Genomic DNA, 6,447 nt, shown 5'->3' with positions numbered 1-6,447 from the left:
CTGCATGATTAGCATTTCTTATAAGAAATGTGTGAAAATTGCTTTTTGCAGCTTTGGTACACTCCTCCTTTTGAGTTGAAACGGGCATCTCGGCTAAAATCTACATCTAAAAAGGAAACTCTAATGTTCATGATGAGTACTTCTGAGAGACTAAGTTTCCTTAAAGCAGTGTGCTGTTTCAAATTAGACAGGAAGTTCAAAGTGAGACTTGTTCTATCGTCCAGCAGTCGTCTTTTTGCTTTGGTATTTTTCGGGGAACTCCCAAATTCACAACATTTTTCTTGAATGCCCCGAAATTTTTACAAATTGTCCCCTGGTTCAATGTTAAAGTTCATTTCTCAAAAAAAAAAAAAATCGTAATATTCTGCTCTAAGCTTGATTTACGGTACGAGAACTGCAGCTTCTTCAAGTGTTAAGTTATTTTGACTTTTCTTCGCTGGAATATTTTGACATTTTATAGCCATGTGTAACCACAATACGAGAGTTGAGATAAACCAGTGAGTCTGTAATGGATTTGCTTTCCAAAAAGAAAAAAAGTTTGTTGCTGTTTCATTTGGCAGTCTCTGTTGAACTTTGCGCTCATGGAGACAAGTCTGAGGTTATGCAAATTCAAGTGGCGTGACATCAATGCCGTGCCAGAACGTCACCAGTCCTAATCGGGGACGTGAGGTTTGAGTACTACTTGTTCAGTTTAGATGCAGGCCTTCTCTATTTTAGCAAGGTGCTAGATCTGAGGGTTGTTTTTTTTTTTTTTTTAAACCTAATATTATTTTAAGAACATTTTTGCATATTGAGTTGCATCAAGTCTAGCAAGGTGGTGACAATGAAAAATGAGTACACAAAAAAAATTAAAAACGATTTGTAGACATTGAACATGGTCACCATTTAAGATTTGTATGTTACCTTTGTTCACTAATGCCGGATTGGTGTGTGGTGGAGAAAAGGAGTTTTTCCTCCTTTCAACCTCTCAGGGCAAAAGTTAGAGCAATGCATTGCTGTCCAAAAGCTTGATTTATGACAACTTGTACTTGTTGCACGTCCAAACGGGCCCAGAGCTGTAACAAGCGTGTATTTTAAATTAGTGGCTTAAATTTTCCATCATGTTTGATGGGTTTGGTTGAATGTTCAGTTCCTGTACAAGGCTGAGCCACTGTGTTCTTTTAGCATGACAGCGAGGTACGGAAATGGTAAGCCACAGACGTTCACTTGTGCACTTCTGCTTTTTCTCAAGAAGGCAAGATTCAGATCTTCACGCTACCTACATACACTGCTTTTATGCACTGTTGGGTGTCTTGGCTGTGGTCGTGTAACATGTGTGAATGTAGACAAGAGCATGTACTCAAGTTATTTAGAGAGCAACTGATTCTATGGATACTGATACTCGCGATGTGACTGCAAATATAAAATCGTGACACCACGCACCAAGTTACTTGTTGCACCAAAGACGCAAGGAATGTATCCATTACATTACAGGCATTTAGCAGACGCACTTATCCAGAGCGATGTACTATATACCCGGAGCAGTTAGGGGGTTAGGTGCCTCCCTCAAGGGCACTTCAGCCATTCCTGCAGGTTCAGGACATCGAACCAGCGACCTTTTGGTCCCAAAGCTGCTTCTCTAACCATTAGGCCATGGCTTCCGAATACTTGGAATGAGCAGATATGATCTAATACAGATATGAATAAAGAGTGACTATTTTGCGGGCTTGCTTATTTATTTTATTTATTTACTAACTAACTAACTAAAGAAAGCTTGGCAGAAAGGTACACAGGGCATCTGGACCCAACAGGAAACCAAACAAGCAGGAAGATTTTACTTTCATGTAGGCAAGCGGTTAGATATAAAGCTTTAGGACAAAACAGGACCATGTTTATTAACACGAAAGAATGTTTACAGCATTCATTCATCCTTAGTAACTGCCTGGTCTGAGTCGTGTAAAGTGGGCTACTAAACGGTTTATATTTTGGGGAAAGAGAACCAGATAAATAAACTAGAAAATGTTGTGGGTGGTAACAAACAAAAACAAAATCCTATGTGCATCTCTTCCAAAAATAAGAAAACTCTTCCAGCTTAGGCCACACCCACTTAACCTAAATACAGCTACACATGGTATTTTAAAGGGGAACTGAAGGCAAATTTTTTAATCAATTCTATTTCTCATTTTATTAAATATAGGAATGCATTTTTGATCGCTATTTTGTCACTGCTATAGCAAGTTATGAGTGTTTGAAATATGCTCTGTAATCCATCCGTCCATATGTCACAGTAACGGCCGTAAACGAGATTCGTTGAGACCTGTGCGAGACATCGTAGGACAGAAATAAAACGTACAGCAGAAATCAAAGTGCCTGACGTCTGCCAACGTTGTCAAAAGACGTGCGCGCCCTCTTTCGAATGCTGATGTAATCAAGCCGGAAGTTTTGTTTGTTTTGATAGCAATCAGGAAAGTTTGAAGAAAGTAGGCAGTAATCGTCATTTAAACTCATTTTTGTGCAATGTTTTGTTTGGAAAACAGTTTTCAAAATGGCGGCGCTGACACTTCACGTTTCGAAGTCTTGCACAAGTCTCATGAAGATCGCGCGGATAAGCGACGCCTGCCTTGGACCAAATGAACTAAATTCAACATGGCTAAAAACCGAACAGGCCGATAAGTATAATATTTAATTGCAATTAGTTGCCAATACGAGTCACGATATAAGGTTACTAAAACTGAAAACGTAATTGAATAACACATTAATTAAGAAATAAAGCAAGTTTAAAAATGACTTCAGTTCTCCTTTAACAGTTATTCCACGAAATTGAGTCGTACATGAGCTGATAGCCGATGTGGAGCATAGCACCGAGTTGGCTATAAGCCATGTACGACCAGATTGAGTGGAATAACTGTTTTATTCTTTCCACATTCACTGCATTTTGAGAAACGGAGAATTTTTATTTTTTGCAAGTTCGATAAATAAAACTTTTTTATATAAAGTGTCCGACAAAATCATTTCCGCTTAGAATGTAAACAAACCGGTGAAATGACAGGAGCAATTTGTGAAAAATGATCATTCTTGGGGCAGCATGGTGGTGTAGTGGTTGGCGCTGTCGCCTCACAGCAAGAAGGTCTGGGTTCGAGCCCCGTGGCCGGCGAGGGACTTTCTGTGTGGAGTTTGCATGTTCTCCCCGTGTCCGCGTGGGTTTCCTCCGGGTGCTCCGGTTTCCCCCACAGTCCAAAGACATGCAGGTTAGGTTAACTGGTGACTCTAAATTGACCGTAGGTGTGAATGTGAGTGTGAATGGTTGTCTGTGTCTATGTGTCAGCCCTGTGATGACCTGGCGACTTGTCCAGGGTGTACCCCGCCCTTCAGCCGTAGTCAGCTGGGATAGGCTCCAGCTTGCCTGTGACCCTGTAGAACAGGATAAAGCAGCTACAGATAATGAGATAATGTACTCTCTCTCTTGATTCACACATTAAAAGTATCACTAAAACAGCTTTTTTTCACCTGAAAAGTCTCTCCAAACTCCGTCCCTCCTTGACTTCATCTGCAGCTGAAACACTTATACATGCTTTTGTCACCTCAAGACTGGACTACTGCAATGCCCTGCTCGATGGCATTCCAGCCAAGCGACTAAATAGGCTGCAATATGTCCAAAACTCAGCTGCTGGGGTACTCACTCATACCAGGCCCTGGGATCATATCACGCCTGTTCTATACAACCTGCACTGGCTCCCAGTTAAATACCGCATTCAGTACAAAATTATTTTACTTGTTTACAAATCCCTACATAACCTGGCCCCTCCCTATTTATCAAATCTCCTAACTCCATATCAGTTACCTTTAAATCTTCGCTCTACAGATGCCCACCTATTAGCAGTCCCTTATGCTCGGCTCTGCTCTATGGGTGACAGAGCTTTCAGTGTAAATGGCCCTAAGCTGTGGAATGCCCTGCCACTAGCGTTACGCCAATGCTCAACACTGTCTTCTTTTAAAAAACAGCTAAAAACACATCTCTTTAGCTTGGCCTTTTCTCTTTGATTTTTAATAACGTTGTTATTGTTATTATTGATTTCTTATTATTTTATTATTTTATTGTTCTGCTTTTATTGTTTGTTTTCTACTGTTCAGTGTCCTTGGGTACCTTGAAAGGCACTTATAAATAAAATGTATTATTATTATTAATGAGATGATAATTCTTGAAAAAAATGCATTCTTACCATCAAATATTTTTATTCCATATTTTGTTGTTTTTCGGGGTCTTTTCAAGTAGAATTTTTTTGTCGTCCTCGGTTGGTTCAGCAACACGTGCCGCCATTTTGTTTTTCTCTACTCATGCTATTATGAGCTGATATCCTAGTAGTAGAATAGCCAATCAGAGTGCGCGATTGCTCATATCCAGGGACTGTGGAGAGAATAAAAATAAATATTTGACGCACTAACTAGATCCAGATAGAAATCCGGACAACGCCATGGACTTCCTCACCGAATAGCCACTTGTGCCTTATATACAGTGGCGCTTGAAAGTTTGTGAACCCTTTAGAATTTTCTATATTTCTGCATAAATATGACCTAAAACTTCATCAGATTTTCACACAAGTCCTAAAAGTAGATAAAGAGAACCCAGTTAAACAAATTAGACAAAAATATGATACTTGGTCATTTATTTATTGAGAAAAATGATCCAATATTACATATCTGTGAGTGGCAAAAGTATGTGAACCTCTAGGATGAGCAGTTAATTTGAAGGTGAAATTCGAGTCAGGTGTTTTCAGTCAATGGAATGACAATCAGGTGTGAGTGGGCATCCTTGTTTTATTTAAAGAACAGAGATCTATCAAAGTCTGATCTTCACAACACGTTTGGGGAAGTGTATCATGGCACGAACAAAGGAGATTTCTGAGGACCTCAGAAAAACCGTTGTTGATGCTCATCAGACTGGAAAAGGTTACAAAACCATCTCTAAAGAGTTTGGACTCCACCAATCCACAATCAGACAGATTGTGTACAAATGGAGGAAATTCAAGACCATTGTTACCCTCTCCAGGAGTGGTTGACCAACAAAGATCACTCCAAGAGCAAGGCGTGTAATAGTTGGCAAGGTCACAAAGGACCGCACGGTAACTTCTAAGCAACTGAAGGCCTCTCTCACATTGGCTAATGTTAATGTTCATGAGTCCACCATCAGGGGAACACTGAACAACAATGGTGTGCATGGCAGGGTTGCAAGGAGAAATCCAGTGCTCTCCAAAAAGAACATTGCTGCTCATCTGGTTTGCTAAAGATCACATGGACAAGCCAGAAGGCTATTGGAAAAATGTTTTGTGGATGGATGAGACCAAACTAGAACTTTTTGGTTTAAATGAGGAGTGTTATGTTTGGAGAAAGGAAAACACTGCATTCCAGCATAAGAACCTTATCCCATCTGTGAAACATGGTGGTGGTAGTATCATGGTTTGGGCCTGTTTTGCTGCATCTGGGCCAGGGCGGCTTACCATCATTGATGGAACAATGAATTCTGAATTATACCAGCGAATTCTAAAGGAAAATGTCAGGACATCTGTCCATGAACTGAATCTCAAGAGAAGGTGGGTCATGCAGCAAGACAACGACCCTAAGCACACAAGTCAATCTACCAAAAATGGTTAAAGAAGAATAAAGGTAATGTTTTGGAATGGCCAAGTCAAAGTCCTGACCTTAATCCAATGGAAATGTTGTGGAAGGACCTGAAGCGAGCAGTTCATGTGAGGAAACCCACCAACATCCCAGAGTTGAAGCTGTTCTGTACGGAGGAACGGGCTAAAATTCCTCCAAGCTGGTGTGCAGGACTGATCAACAGTTACCGCAAACGTTTAGTTGCAATTATTGCTGTACAAGGGGGTCACACCAGATATTGAAAGCAAAGGTTCACATACTTTTGCCACTCACAGATATGTAATATTGGATCATTTTCCTCAATAAATAAATGACCAAGTATAATATTTTTGTCTCGTTTGTTTAACTGGGTTCTCTTTATCTACTTTTAGGCCTTGTGTGAAAATCTGATGATGTTTTAGGTCATATTTATGCAGAAATATAGAAAATTCTAAAGGGTTCACAAACTTTCAAGCACCACTGTACGATGTGTTTTTTTTTTTTATTTTATTAAATGATTTGCTATTAGAATACAAATGATCACATTAACAGTTTACAAGCACATCCACTCCTCCTCATTTAGCGTAATAATGTAGTAATAATAATGCAGTGATGTGATGCATCTAAACTGAGCTTGAAATTATATCATAATTACATAAATGATTATAGTTTAACCCCGATTTTCTCACACATCTGGATGGAACATCTGCACAGGAAAATGAAGTCGTTCCACCTGCTGCTGATGATGAAATCACCACGAGGTGACTCAAAATAATCACTCCCTCCTTTTTTTTTTTTGTCACTCTTGCTGGTTTTTGTTCGTCTCATTAGGCG

Source organism: Neoarius graeffei, chromosome 28, assembly GCF_027579695.1.
Source record: "Neoarius graeffei isolate fNeoGra1 chromosome 28, fNeoGra1.pri, whole genome shotgun sequence".
In the NCBI taxonomy this organism is placed as follows: Eukaryota; Metazoa; Chordata; class Actinopteri; order Siluriformes; family Ariidae; genus Neoarius; species Neoarius graeffei.
This window is presented reverse-complemented; position numbering follows the sequence as displayed.